This window comes from Pan paniscus, chromosome 22 (assembly GCF_029289425.2).
Source record: "Pan paniscus chromosome 22, NHGRI_mPanPan1-v2.0_pri, whole genome shotgun sequence".
NCBI classification, from domain to species: domain Eukaryota; kingdom Metazoa; phylum Chordata; class Mammalia; order Primates; family Hominidae; genus Pan; species Pan paniscus.
Genome location: NC_073271.2, coordinates 32,564,062 through 32,580,027, shown reverse-complemented (window position 1 = coordinate 32,580,027; position 15,966 = coordinate 32,564,062). Strand labels below are relative to the sequence as shown.

Below are 15,966 nucleotides of genomic sequence, written 5' to 3'. Positions count from 1 at the left end.
TGGCCTGCTGAGACCCGGGCATCAGTGCCAGGGAGGCTCTAGTACAGTGGTCAAGAGGCTTGAGAACTGGTGTCAAAAGGGCAGGCCAAGCAGCCCACAGCCCAGAGCCCCGGAATCAGCAAGGCCTGAGGCCTGCTAACGCTCTCCTGACTTGGTGCCTCCTCCTGGCCTGAGTGGGTCAGGCACCTGCTTCTCCACTGGCCAAGGCTCACACCGGTAACATGTGCCCACCAGGCAGCCCTCTTCTGATTGCTTTAGGCTCTGCCATTTATACCTAATAAACTATGTTGTGATAAAATCCCTCAGGGGCCTCCTAGCAATATTGAAGAGTGGAGGATTGAAGGAACAGCTGTACACATACTTACATATTTCTTTTTTGTTTGTTTGTTTGAGATGGAGTCTTGCTCTGTGTGCCCAGGCTGGAGTGCAGTGGCACAGTCTCCACTCACTGCAACCTCTACCTCCCGGGTTCAAGCGATTCTCCTGACTCAGCCTCCCAAGTAGCTGGGACTACAGGTGCACGCCACCACACCCGGCTAATTTTTGCATTTTTAGTAGAGATGGGGTTTCACCATGTTGGCCAGGGTGGTTTTGAAATCCTGACCTCAAATGATCCTCCTGCCTCAGCCTCCCAAAGTGCTGGGATTACCAGCATGAGCCACTGCTTCTGGCTTCTTGTTTGTTTTGTATGAACCTGTAGACCCTGACTCTTCTGGAAGGAGTGGGTGCCACACATCTTGGCCTTTATCTGACCACAGAGAAGCTGAGGAGGCTGGGATCTGCCATGCTATTTAGGCCAGGCATTGAGATCTGAGAGGTCCTCATTTATTTAGGATAAAACAAGCAGTTGTCATCTATTCTTTAAGCTATAAAAAAGGAATAAATCTGAATCCATAAAGAGGAGGAAAAAAATTTTCTACCAACAGAATGATACTGTCAGTCTTTGCTTGATGGGCACCATCCAGAAAGCGTTTTATGAAGTTATTCTAGTTAATAGACCTGTTACAAATGAAAGAAAAAATAACTTTGTTTTGAGATGGAGTCTTGCTCTGTCACCCAGGCTGGAGTGCAGTGGCACAATCTCGACTCACTGCAACATCCACCTCCCAGGTTCAAGGGATCCTCCCAGTTCAGCCTCCTGAGTAGCTGAGATTACAGGCACCTGCCACCATGCCTGCCTAATTTTTGTATTTTTAGTAGAGACGGCATTTCACCATGTTGGCCAGGCTGGTCTTGAACACCTGGCCTCAAGTGATCCACCTACCTTGGCCTCCCAAAGTGCTGGGATTACAAGAGCAAGCCACCGCACCCTGCCATGAAAAAATAACTTTTTCAAACTCTTTCTCTGAATTCTGTCACTACTGAAATAACATGGCTCGCTTTCTTCCTCAGGTGAAAGTAATAGGGATTACTATTTATTGATCACTTACTATGTATCAGGCATACTTTTCATCTACTAATTTGATCCAATGTGAGATAAATAGTATTATTTTTTTTCTGTTTTGTTTTGGTTTTTTGAGATAGGGTCTTGCTCTGTCACCCAAGCTGGAGTTCAGTGACTCAATCACAGCTCACTGCAGTCCAGCCTCCTGGGCTCAACCAATCCTCCCATCTCAGCCTCCTGAGTAGCTGGGACTACAGGTGTCCACCACCACACAGCTGACTAATTTTTTTTTTTTTTTTTTAGAGACAGGGTCTCACTGTTTTGCCCAGGCTGATCTCCAACTCCCGGGCTGGCTCAAGCAATCCTCCTGCCTCAGCCTCCCAAAGTGCTGGGATTATAAGGGTGAGCCACCGCACTAGCTAAATATTATTCTTAACCCCATTTTACAAAGGAGAAAACTAAAGCACAAAGAGACTAAGTTACTTGCCCAGGGTCACAGAGCAAGTGAGAAAAAGACCCAGGATTTGAACCCAGACAGGTAGGCAAGGGGTGAATACATTAACTCAAGAAGACACATGACCTATAATCTAAGCACATTTATGTCCAGACTATATCCAAATAACTCAGGGAATTGCTTCGTGGCCATATTCGGCTCTTTGCAGAACCATCACTCTACAGGGCTTGTGTTAACTGGGTCCTAGCTGGATTGGATGAAAGGTGATGTCAGACCCAGAGGGCCAAGATGGAATCCCATGGGAAACAGGAACTGGCACACAGGAAGGGATATGCGTGGCTCCGTCATCCAAAAGCTGGCCAGCTCAGACAGGAAGTTGACCTTCGTAAGACCTTGGTTCCCACACTCAGGAAACAGGTGTAAGAATGCAGCACCCGGCTCTCCCTTCTCTCTGGCTCTCGCCATTCCTCGGGTCCTCTGAGCCCCTCTTTGCCACATTACAACCTTGGCCATGAGAGATGCCTGTATCCACCCAAATCTTTGGGACTAGGATTTCTTAACCAAGGTTGTTTCAACAAAAGCATGATCTCCTTGTGGAAGTACAATGCACAACCCCACATTTCAGACTGAAAAGGGAACATGAGTCTGACTCATGTGTTCCAGAAAACCGTTGTTATAGGCGTAAATTTACAGCATGACTCTTATGGATTAAGAAGGCTGCATTTCTTTATTTCTCTTAATCAAATCAAATTTGGCTCCAATCCAGAGAGATCTAAAGTCATTATGGGGAAAAAATGTAAATTAAAGTCAGCCATGTTTTCTGGTCCCCTACCCCTGCATTGAGGGGGTCTCAGGGGCCCAGCACTAAGGGAGGCCCCAGACTTCGAAGGGAAGGGGGCGTCGGTCTTCAGTCCTTGGGGTCGCCCTGGTTTCCCACTGATTGCCAGGCCTGATGCCTTCACAGCCTAGGAGCTTCCAGTGCTCCTCATCCCTCCCTTTAAATAGGCACTGGAATCTTCCACCCTGTAGGACCCTAGAGAAAAAGTAACCTTTTTCCCAGGCAGTTTCTGGGAAGCTGTTTCCCGAGATGGAGCCGCCCCCTCCTATACTGAAAGCACCTGTTCCCCCTCTTGGACAACACGCCCTAATTGATTTCATAGATTTAGCCTCTTGAAATCAAAGGCTTCTGAAATGTCCCAGAAATCCCACTTTCATGTCAAACACTGTGGTCCTGAATGGAAATAATTTGAAAACTACAGCACAATTTGAAATGTGTATAATAACAATCAATTTCTTGATAGTAATAAATCAAAGACAGCACCAGAATTTGCACCCAAAAATCCTGGCCCCAAAGCCCCACATTTGGCCACAACGCCATCCTGCCTCCCTGCCTTGGTCCCCCTGTCCCCCACTGCCAGGCAGAAGGAGAAGCATGGATGGTGACAATCCAGGCAGGTAGACTCCATGTGGGTCTGGACTAGGCGGTGGCAATGGAGAGGTGGGAAGAGATGGGGATGGGTCTGCAGGTAGAGCTGATAGGGTTTCCTGATGGCCAGGCATGCAGAGTGAAAAAAAAAAGATGCTTTAAAGAGGATGCCAAGGCTTGGGACTGGATCGACTGGAAGAAGAGCATTACCATTTTCTGAAATTAAGAAGATTCCAGAAAGAATGGGTGTTGATGAGGTAGATCAAGTTTGCTCTCATCTATTTGGTGTGAGCTGCCTTGAGTAGAGAAGTTGAGTGGGTACTTAGAGATATAAGTTCAGGGATAGCCCTGAGCTGGAGAGATTGGCCCAGAGATGGAATTTAAACCACGCAACTAGAAAAGATCACACTGGAGGTGAATATAGATAAGGAACCCGGGAGACCGGGCCGAGCCCTAGAGAGAGCGGCGTATAGAAGCTAGCAGAGGCCGGGGGATTCAGCACAGGAGCCAGGTGAGAAATGCCCAGGGGGCAAGGGGAACCAAAATAGGAGCGTCCTGGAAGCCAAGGGCAGAGCCCGTTTCAAGGAGGAGGGAGCAATCAACAGCACAGATTTACCACCTTCGATCTTCACAGCCACACAAGAAGTCAGCACCATCCTCACCTTCCTTCCACAGACGGGAAAACTGGGGCTGAGAAAAGTAAAGCATTTGCTCACGTGACTTGAAGATGCCCGTAAAGCCCCTTCACCATGAGAAAACTTTCATGCAACTGGAACTTCAAATATCCTACCGCACATAAGCGACGGTTTAGTAAATAGTTCCTAAGAGCTACATGGAGACCCAATAGGACTTCATGTGTGTGGGTCTCGGGGGAGGAGAGGGCAGCAGAACAGGAGGTGGAGCTGAGCACATTTCCTGAGGCCAGCAAGCACCTGGGCCCATCTTCATTCTCAGAGTGAGCCTTCCCCTATTTGTCCTAGAATACAGTGCTAAGTTGGCAGTGGTTTTTCATCTGTGCACTGTAAGGGCCATCTCAGTGCCTTGAAGGGAATGAATTGCAATTCCCCCAAAGGCAGTTTTTGCATCTCTTACAAACAGAATGGGTGGCTCCTCACCTGGCATCAGATGCCCCTGTCAGGGCAGGTAGCATGGCTGTCTTTGCATGCTGCGTAGACTGGAGACAGAGTCCCTGACGGAGGCCTTGCTAACCCGAGGCAGGCAAAGCTCAAAGGCAAGCCAACAGCACATTTCTTCTGCCAGAAGCACCAATTTTAGACAAAATTAGAATTGGCAATGCTCTGTGGCTTAAGGTCACTGTGGCAGGAAGGAGGAGAAAGCAGAGAAGCCCCAGAGCCAGTGACGAATTAGTTTAAAAAGAATTAACTAAGACTTCCATGATTTAAAGAAAAGCCATCTTACATCCCCTAGGGTGAGGACCCCTTTCTTGCCTGAGACACAGGGGTGTGTGTGTGTGTGTGTGTGTGTGTGTGTGTGTGTGTGTATGAGAGACAGACAGATAGTGAGACAAAGACAGAGAGAGACAAACAGAAATATTGAAGCTTAAGATCCTGCATATTTTAAGCCATTTTTAAAAAAATAAAAAACACAAAGCCAGTTACTGGGCAACTATCCAAAGGAAAACACAGAAACTTCATTCTAGTAAATTATTTTAAAATACTACCAACTGGCTTTCACAGGTGTGTGGCAGGGGGAAGGCATTAGTAAACAGCCCATTTCCTGCCTGGGAAAGGCCAGTGAGGGTCACCCCATAAATCAGGGAAGGCCCAGCCCCTGCAGGGGCTAATCACCTGCCTCTTCCTTGCCTCACCTCTTGCTCTGCCAGCTTCAACCCAGGAAAGCCCAGCACAATACGCACTTTAATTCCTTTCTCCTGAGGGCTTTCTATTGAAAAGCTCACCACCTTCCCCATGCCTGCTGGGTAAATGATTGACTGGCTCAAGCTCTCCCTCCTGCCGGGAGCCCACCAGCTCCTGCCGGGGAGCCTCCAAGGCCTCCAGCTCTGGGGAGGTCTCGGATTTGTTTTTTGTCATCCCAGGCATTTTTCCAAAATAAAGCATTTGTGTAAGTTCCCAACCAGCATAAGACATAGCCAGAAGGAAAGACTGACCAGCCTGGAAAATATAGGAGAGTTTTGGTCTAGTGGCTTCAACAGGTATCTGGGGAAGCTGAGGCCCGCCTTAGGTAGGAGCTCATCATGATCTTGCTGACATGAGTTGGAGGCAGTGAAGGCCCAGAATGGGGAAGAGGTTGTGAGAATGGGAACATCCAGTGCTATACTTGGATGACCTTGAACCTGGATGGCAAGTGATTCCCAGCTCCCTCCTGATATGTGTGCACAGTGGTGACATCCCAGACAACCCTCTGAGTGGAAGCGGTATCCTCTTTTTCCATATGTAGCCCCTCAGATACTTCTGTTATAAAATTTAGTATTCTGGCCGGGCACGGTGGCTCGTGCCTGTAACCAGCACTTTAGGAGACCAAGGCAGGCGGATCATTTGAGGTCAGGAGTTTGAGACCAGCCTGGCTAACATAGTGAAACCCCGTCTCTACTAAAAATACAAAAATTAGCCAGGTGTTGTGGCGCACGCCTATAATCCCAGCTACTGGGGAGGCTGAGGCAGGAGAATCTCTTGAACCCGGGAGGTGGAGGTTGCAGTGAGCCGAGATGGCGTCACTGCACTCCAGCTTGGGCAACAAGAGCAAAACTCCATCTCAAAAAAAGAAAAAATAGCATTCACCTTGGTAACAACTACAAATTGCTCCATAGTACTCAGGCAGAACATTTCATGCCTTTATTTTTCCAAAATCAAATCTGGTTCCCATTAAAACTACAATGAGCCAGGCATGGTGGCCTGTAATCCCAGCATTTTGAGAGGCCAAGGTGAGAGGATTGCTTGAACTTAGAAGTTCAAGACCAGCCTGAGCAATGTAACAAGACCTCAGTTTCCACAAATAAAGCAATTAGCCGGGCATGGTGATGTTCTCCTATGGTCCCAGCTACTCAGGAGGCTGAGGTGGGAGGATTTCTTGACCTCAGGAGTTCGAGACCAGTCTGGGCAACATGGCAAAACTCCATCTCTACAAAAAAAAAAAAAAAAATTGGCCAGGCATGGTGGTAGGCACCTGTAATCCCAGCTACCTGGGAGGCTGAGGCAGGAGAATCGTTTGAATCTGGGAGGCTGAGGCAGGAGAATCGCTTGAACCTGGGAGGGTGGAGGTTGCAGTGAGCCGAGATACCGCCATTGCACTCCAGCCTGGGCAACAGAGCGAGACTCCGTCTCAAAACAAAACAAAACAGAAAAATAAATAAACCATTTGGAAAGAAACTTATGAGGTGGGTAGTACAAGTGCTGGCACCTCCCCACGAAGCCCTCTACTTCTGGCATTTGAGAAATCCTTGGGGGTAAACCCAGTTTCCTACTTTCTCTGGCTAAAGGGAAGCCCCCCTTTTGACAAACCTTGCTTATGTAAGCAACACTACCTGCCAGCCTCTGTATTGCCTCACACAACAAAGAGTCACCAGACATTTGAGGAAATACTGCATCATGAAAGGGAGAGAAAAGACGAACAAAGAGAAAACACCTGACACCAGAGGAAACAGATGATTCAGGGAAGAAAATCTCAATTTAGGCCAGGTGTGATGGTTCATGCCTGTAATCTCAATACTTTGGAAGGCCAAGTTGGGAGTATCACTTTAAGCCAGCAGTTCCAGACCAGCCTGGGCAACTCAGCAAGACCCTCATCTATACAAAAAATAAATTAGTCGGGAGTAGTGGCTTGCACCTGCAGTCCCATCTACTTGGGATCCGAGGAGGAAGGATCTCTTGAGCCCAGGAGGTCGAGGCTGCAGTGAGCCATGATTGCACTACTGCACTCCAGCCTGAGTGACAGAGTGGGACCTTGTCTAAAAAAAAAAAAAAAAAAAAAAAAAAAAAAAAAAAAAAAAAAACTCTATTCTCAGAAAAATTCAAGGTCACATTTTGTCTATAAGAATAGAATGCTATGTAATCCCAGCACTTGGGGAGGCCGAAGCGGGCAGATCACTTGAGGCCAGGAGTTTGAGAGCAGCCTGGCCAACATAGCAAAACCCCGTTGTTACTAAAAATACAAAAATTAGCCAGGCGTGGTGGCGGGTGCCTGTAATCCCAGCTACTTGGGAGGCTGAGGTGGGAGAATTGCTTGAATCCGGGAGGTGGAGGTTGCAGTGAGCTATGAAAAGCTTAGAAAATGGAAAAGTCTCTTAAATTTAAAAAATTTAAATAAAATATTTAAAAGTTTAAAATAAAACAAATACATTTTTTAAAAGTAAACAAAAGGGTTGGAATATACAGCAGAGAAAACAATCTAGAGCATAACAAAGATTACAACACAAATAAAAGGGAACCATGCACCAGAAGACGAAGGACACAGAACTTCTCTGTAGGAGGTGGAGCATCTGACAAGTAGGAGTCCCTAAAAGAAAAGAATACAGAAAACGGATGAGCGAAAATTATCTTTAAAAATGTTGAAATAGGCCGGGCGCAATGGCTCACGCCTGTAATCCCAGCATTTTGGGAAGCCAAGGCATGCGGATCACCTGAGGTTAGGAGTTCGAGACCAGCCTGTCCAACATGGTGAAACCCCATCTCTACTAAAAATGCAAAAGTTAGCCGGGCATGGTGGTGCACGCCTGTAGTCCCAGCTACTTGGGAGGCTGAGGCAGGAGAATCACTTGAACCCGGGAGGCAGATGTTGCAGTGAGCTGAGATCGTGTTACTGCACTCCAGCCTGGGCAACAAGAGCAAGACTCCATCTCAAAAAAAAAAAAAAAAAAAAAATTGAAGTAGATTTTCCAGAACTAAAAGGGGACCTGAATTTCCAAATTGAAAGGGCTTAAAAAGCATCAGATTGAATGAATGAACAAAGATCTACATTAAGAACTAAGATACATCCTGGCCAGGCGCAGTGGCTCATGCCTGTAATCCCAGCACTTTGGGAGGCCGAGGCGGCAGATCACGAGGTCAGGAGATTGAGACCATCCTGGCTAACATGGTGAAACCCCATTTCTACTAAAAATACAAAAAATTAGCCGGGCGTGGTAGCGGGCGCCTGTAGTCCCAGCTACTCGGGAGGCTGAGGCAGGAGAATGGCGTGAATCCGGGAGGCGGAGCTTGCAGTGAGCCGAGATCGAGCCACTGCACTCCAGCCTGGGTGACAGAGCGAGACTCCATTTCAAAAAAAAAAAAAAACTAAGATACATCCTCATGAAATTTCTGAACATAAAAGAAAAAGGACCTGAAAAAACTCCAGAAGGAAGGATTACATCCAGATCATATAGAAGGAGTGACTGGCTCCTTCTTACCCAAAGCAGCCCCCACATCCCAGTGAGTCATTATCTCAGCAAACCGTTCATTTCCCACACAGTTTTTCTCAGAATGTGTAAGTATTTTATTAATTGGAACACACGTTTTTCTGAATCTTCCATTAGACTCTAGGGTCTGAGTTCAGAGACTGTCCACGTCATTCGCTGTTGTATGTGCAGGACCAGACATAGCCCCAGCTAAATTTCAGGTCTGTGTTTTTGTTTTGTTTTGTTTTGTTTTTTTGAGACTGAGTCTCCCTCTGTCACCCAGGCTGGAGTGCAGCGGCACAATCTTGGCTCACTGCAACCTCCAACCTCCCAGGTTCAAGCAATTCTCATGCCTCAGCCTCCTGAGTAACTGGGATTACAGGCTTGCGCCACCACGCCCGGCTAATTTTTGTATTTTTAGTAGAGACGGGGTTTCACCATGTTGGCCAGGCTGGCCGCAAACTCCTAGCCTCAAGCAATCCACCCACCTCGGCCTCTCAAATGTTGGGATGACAGGCCTAAGCCACTGCTGACCCGGGTCTGTATTTTAATTGGAGGGGGATGCAGGGAAGGCAGGAGGCTGGAGTTGTTCCTTGGAAAGCTAGCAAACCAGCTTTGACTCCCACTAAGGTTTAGAGCCTGATGCCTCAGCAAGCTCAACTGCCTGAGGGTGGAGGGGAAAGGGCACGAAAAGGGACAACCAGGGGCTGGCTCTGAGATAGACTTAAGTCTAGCACCACCTGGCAGCCTACACAACCCAAGAACATCCTTGGGAGAGGCCTCAGCCCAGAAGCTGCCTTTGGAGGTTGGTTAACTACAAAATTAATCTGGTTTCCTAGAGCATGAAGTCTGGAGGAGGGAGAATGGAGCACAGAGATGAGGGCAATGGGACGAGAAGGAGACTTTGGGAGGCCCAGGAGCAGTGGGCTCCTTAGCTGCCCTGTCCATCTATAATAGACTCCACCCTCTTACAGGCTCAAGTTCACACTCCGATTAGCAGAGGACACTCTCATCAGACTCCTCTGCCTGACCCAAGAGCCACAGGTGGTAGCACAGACCTTCCTTCCCTCATAGGGCTGCTCCAGGTCACTGGTCTTGCAGCAATGACTCTGATTCTGCTGGCAAGGGAGGATCCAATGGCAGCTAAAGAATGACAGCTTCAGCCAAGCACAGTGGCTCATGCCTATAATCCCAGCACTTTGGGAGGCCAAGGCAGGTGGATTGCCTGGGCTCAGGAGTTCGAGATTAGCCTGGGCAACATAGTGAAACTCCATCTCTACTAAAACACAAAAAATTATCCGGGTGTGGTGGCATGCACCTGTAATCCCAGCTACTCGAGAGGCTGAGGCAGGAGAATCGCTTGAAGCCGGCAGGCAGAGGTTGCAGTGAGCCCAGATTGCGCCATTGCACTCCAGCCTGGGCAACAAAGCAGGACTCCATCTCAAAAAAAAAAAGGACAGCTTCACCCCATCTCTGTCTCCTCCTTCCCCCTCAGCCCCCGACAACGGCAAAGCACTGTTCCTCTTATTTAGTACTTCAGTGCAAAACAAGAGCAGCATGTGAGAGGGGTCAAGGCCTTCACAACAGGCACCTTGGAGTCCATGAGTGGTTCTATGGGAGACCTTCAAGTAGGTGAAACTGGAGAATTCAGAAAATGTGAAATGATGGACAGGAATCCTCAAAAAGCCACAGACAATGATGTCACCAACACATTTCAGAGAGTAGAGAGTCCTTCTAATTAAAATGCAATAATGACCCCACTATTCTACTCCTAGGAATATATCCAAAACAGGTGAAAGCAGGGACTCAACAAACACTTCTACACAAATGTTCATAGCAGCATTACCCACAATAGCCAAAAGGAAGAAACAACTCAAATGTCCATCAGTAGACCAGTGGAGGAACACAATATGGTCTAGCCATACAGAGATAGTATACTCGCCACGTGCATTCTGATACATGCCGCAGTGTGGCTGGACCTCCAAGAAAACATTATGTTAAATGAAAAAAAAAAAAAAAGATACAAAAGGCCACATATTATGTGACTGCATTTATATGAAGTTGCATAATGTCCAAGATTCATTCATCTTGTAGCACAGATCCGAACTACCTTTTTTGGTGGGCGCGGTGGCTCACGCCTGTAATCCCAGCACTTTGCGGGGCCGAGGCGGGTGGATCACCTGAGGTCAGCAGGTCAAGACCAGCCTGGCCAATATGGCGAAACCCCATCTCTACTAAAAATACAAAAAAAAAAAATTAGCCAGGCGTGGTGGTGGGTGCCTGTAATCCCAGCTACTCAGGAGGCTGAGGCAGGAAAATTGGTTGAACCTGGGAGGCAGAGGTTGCAGTGAGCCGAGATCATGCCACTGCACTCCAGCCTGGGTGACAGAGAAAGACTCCATCTCAAAAACAGAGTTTTTTTTTTTTTTTTTGAGACAAGGTCTCACTATGTCACACAGGCTGGAGTGCAGTGGCGAGATATGGCTCACTGCAGCCTGGACCTCCCAGGCTCAAGCTATCCTCCCACCCCAGCCCCCCAGGTAGCTGGGACCACAGGCATGCACCATACACCTGGCTGATTTTTTAAATTTTTTGTAGAGATGGGTTCTTTCTATGTTGCCCAGGCTAGTCTCAAACTCCCAGCCTTGAGTGATTCTCCTTCCTTGGCCTCCCAAAGTGCTGAGATTACCAACCTGAGCAACAGCACCTGGCCCATTTTTTTTAAATGGTTGAAGAATAGTCCAACGTACAGATGTCCCATGTGCCATGTGTGTGCCCCACTGTATCAGCCCAGTCCCATTGGTGGTTGCCAGGGGCTGCGAGGAGAGGAATAGACAGTGAATTCTAATGAAGTATGGCATTTTCTTTGAGGATGATTTAGACATTTTTCAAGAGTAAAATATTTTTCACTAGATAGACGTGGTGATTGTACAACATTGTGTATGTACTAAATGCTACTGAATTGTACACTTTTATGTATTTATTTAGTTTTGAGACCGAGTCTCCCTCTGTTGCCCAGGCTGGAGTGCAGTCATATGATGTTGGCTCACTGCAACCTCCACCTCCTGGGTTCAAGCGATCCTCCCACCTCAGCCTCCCAAGTAGCTGGGACTACAGGCGTGCAACACCACACCTAACTTTTTATATTTTTAGTAGAGACGTGGTTTCACCATGTTGGACGCCTGAATTGTACACTTTTAAATGGTTAATTTTATGTTATGTGAATTTCACCTCAATTTTTAAAACATGTAATAGGAGACGATTTCCCAAGCTGTGACCAGGGAGGAAGACGGGAGCTCCCAGCCTGAGGCTGCAGTCGGGAAGGAGGAGGCAGCAGCCATGTGGGAGGGACATGGACAGCCCTGCGCTCCTCTCTGACCACTCCCAGAGTGAGAGCGATCTCTAAGGGGTGGCACCCACTGAGGGGTAACCTAGGGGTAACCTACAGAGTAGCATCGAAGGAGGATTTTCCATTGTTTGCAATGGAGTACAAGATGCAACTCTCTGCCGTCTCCATACTAAACCTTCAGTAAAATTTGTGAAACCACGAATGCCTTTGGGCAACTAGAAATGTTCGGAGGGAAACTGCAGAAACATTGAGTTCCATGACTGGGCTGACGCAGCATGGAGCAGACACATGTATTCTCAGGAGCAAAAGGACAAAGGGACGATGGATAACTGAGTTCCATGAGAAAGAAAACTCCATTTCATCTGAAAATATGAAGAGCTTCGGCCTCTTGTCATAAACATCAAAGGCCACTGGCTGGGTGTAAGTGAGAAAGGACACACCAGGGATACACACAGACATGGGATTGGGAGCACGGTGAGGGTCGTCACAGGAAGAGAAGGAAGTTCCGAAGGGCTCCCTGCAACCCTGAAATCCCTGCTGGCCTAGAAGAGCTAAAGGCATGAGTGGGCTCATTCGGACACTCTTCCCGCTGCAGACCAGCGAGACAGGAGGAAGAGGCTCTTGGCCAAACAGCACGAAACCCCCACGGCTCTGCGCTTCCTTATCTGCTGTTCCCTCTCCCTGGCATGCTCTTCCCCACAATCTCCAAATGGCTCCTTCCTTTCCTTCATTCAAGTTTCTCCTCAAATGTCGACTCCTCAGAGAGGCCCTCCCTTCTCAACCGGGGAGATCTGGAGACACACACATACTTCACAGCTGCAGGCAAGCGGCGACTGTTGGATAAAAACAAGCGCTCACATACAAAACAGAAGTCTCCAGGCCAGGCTGCAAGGCACAACTCCAGCTCAACTCCTCAGTGAAGTGACTGCCTCACACCAATGCAGAAAAACAAACTGAAATACAAAGGTTACCCCCACATGCACAGAACAGCCAGTTTCCCACGGAGTCAACACATTCAGAGAGAAGCCAAAGGGCCGGAGTTTCCAGAAACCACAGCCTCTGTCCTCCTCCCAAACGCTAAGGCAACCACTCAAACAACTAAAGATCTAAAGAGAGAAGAGACGGTGAGATGCCACTTTGCAGAGTAAATGCTAAGGGGATGATTCCAGCCGTGCTCAGGAAGACAGGAAAGGGAAATTTCTCCCATATTATTTTTGACAATTAAGATAAATATTTCTATCACCCACATGCTTAGGCAACCTCTCCCTCTCTCCACCGCATCCCCAGGTAACTACCATATGGTTCCATTTACATAAAACTCTATATTTTGTCACTTCCTATGTTTATGTCTTTTCCTTACCTATTACCATGTCTGCAACCTCCAGAACCATGGGGAACAGAAGTATTGAAAGTGAGTGTACTTACCGCCAACCTCAGGGGAAAACAACGCGGTCTTTCATCATGTGATATGATGTTAGCTGTAGTCAGGTACATTTCAGGGAAGACTAGTTCATAGATTCCTGGCCATATAACATCTTTCTGTGGATTCGTCACATGACAAGTTGGCTGGGTATGGAAAACGGGGTCATACAACACCCCTCAAACATAGTCCTCAGTAGGCATTATTCCATCTTCTTCTTTCATTTAAAATGGCCAAGAAGGCAAGTCACAGTGGTTCATGCTTGTAATCCCAGCATTTTGGGAGACTGAGGTAGGAGGCTCACTTGAGCTCAGGAGGTCAAGGCTACAGTGAGCCAAGATGGTGCCACTGTACTCCAGCCTGGGTGACAGACTGAGACCCTGCCTCTAAAAGAAAAGAAAAGAAGAAATCTGAAGTTAGACTACTTTTCTTAGCATATAACTTTATTTTTGCCATATTCTTTTTAAGCTTGTCTTTCAAAAATTTCACTCAGAGTTTATAGTTCTTTATTATAATGAAGGACTTCTTTGATGTAAACATTTATGTCTTCCTTCATTTCAGGAAATTCTGTTTTTATTATGCTTTTAATTTTTTTCTATTCCCTTTGTTCTATTGTATTTTTAGGTCTATAAAATTAGCGGTACATTAGATATTTGGGTTGCCCATCCTCCATATAGAGCGTTGCTTTTCCTCAGATGGAAATGGCTATTCTCTTTATTGCAGTGATGGTTTCATAGGTGCGTGTGAACCTTAACTGATCCAGTTGTACATTTTAGATACATGCAATTTAGTACACTGCAAGTATACCTCAATAAGATTCAAAAAATCTACTTGAAGACACAATCTATTTTAAAGATAAGATTAAAATAATTAACTTAGACTGGATGAGGTGACTCATGACTGTAATCCCAGCACTTTGGGAGGCTGAGTCAGGAGGGTCACTTGAGCCCAAGAGTTCAAGACCAGCCTGGGTCTGAGGGCAAGGCCTCATCTCTCTTTTAAAAATAAATAAATAAATAAATTAGAAATGAGGAAGTCACATGATTAAAAATCAGCACGGAGCATTGAATCTATTAACTATAAATTACATCCAAGTAATGCAGAAGCTCTAATTACAAGAATATTGTAATTCCTGGGAAAGAGAGGACTATTTCATTATTTTCAACAGACAATGATATAAAGTAGGACAAACACTCCAGAACAAGTAAATAAAATTAGGAAATGGAGAAATAGATGCTCCAAGAGTACATTTTCTCTTTTTTTTTTTTTGAAACAGCGTCTTGCTCTGTCACCCAGGCTGGAGTGCAGTGGTGCAATCATAGATAACCGCACCCTTGAACCCCTGGGCTTAAACGATCCTCCTGCCCCAGCCTCCCAAAGTGCTGGGATTACAGGCATAAACCACCACACCTGGCCCATTTTCTCATCTTTTATATGAGAAAATAAAGAGGGATGGTTATGTTACTGAATTTCATACATTGTGAAAAATAGGTTTAAGGATACTATTTAAAGTTGTGAAAGTAGCCGGCCATAAAAAGGAATGAGATCATGTCCCTTGCAGGGACATGGATGAAGCTGGAAGCCATCATCCTCAGCAGACAAACACAGGAACAGAAAACCAAACGCCTCATGTTCTCACTCATAAGTGGAAGTCGAACAATGAGAACACGTGGACACAGGGAGAGGAACATCACACACCAGGGCCTGTCGGGGGTGGAGGGTGAGGGGAGGGAATTAGGGGATGGGTTGATGGATGTGGTAAACCACCACGGCACACAGATACCTATGTGACAAGCCTGCATGCTCTGCACATGTATCTCGGTTTTATTTTTTTAGAAGAAATAAAGAAAAAAAAAGTTGTGCAAGTAATCACTAGTAGAACCCCAAAGACTATCTGCCTTCTGAATTCAAAGAAGAGAAAAACATAACAAAAGATAGAAACCAAAGAAAGAGCAAGAAAGTATTAAAATTACATACACAGAGAGAGTTTTAGATAGAGGTAACCAATTATAATATAGTCAAATAAGCTTAATAAAATCTAAAAATTCTCACATTACTTGTTTTTTTTTTTTTTGAGACTGAGTCTCGCTCTGTCGCCCAGGCTGGAGCGCAATGGTGCCATCTTGGCTCACTGCAACCTCCGCCTCCCAGGTTCAAGCACTTCTCCCTGCCTCAGTCTCCCGAGTAGCTGGGATTACAGGCGCTCACCACCACAGGGTTTCGCCATGTTGGCCAGACTGGCCTGTGAACTCCTGACCTCAGGTGATCCGCCCGCCTCGGCCTCCCAAAGTGCTGGGATTACAGGCGTGAGCCACCGCATCCGGCCTCACATTACATTTAAAAAGATAACTCTAAATATATGCTGATATATTAAAACAAGGTGGTTCAGAACAGCTGAAAGTCAAATTACAAGCAAAATAATATGATGGTACCTAAATAAATGATGGTCCCTGAATAAAAAGAAAGCAAGGGAAAGTGTATAATAGTCACATCTGAGAAAGCTGAATTCAAGAAAAACTCAGTAAGTTATACGAAAAGATCACTTGATTATGATGAACCTCATGATCCACAGTGAAAAGATAT

General features: G+C 46.4%; 1 long non-coding RNA gene across 1 annotated transcript in view; it reads right to left on the bottom strand.

The window, feature by feature from the left end:
• The window catches only part of LOC130541122 (uncharacterized), a 52,686-nt gene that overhangs the window by 23,130 nt on the left and 13,590 nt on the right, over positions 1 to 15,966 (bottom strand). The window contains exon 2 of the long non-coding RNA XR_008955166.2: positions 13,389 to 13,769. This is a non-coding gene — a long non-coding RNA (uncharacterized LOC130541122). The remainder of the gene's footprint in view (positions 1 to 13,388; positions 13,770 to 15,966) is intronic.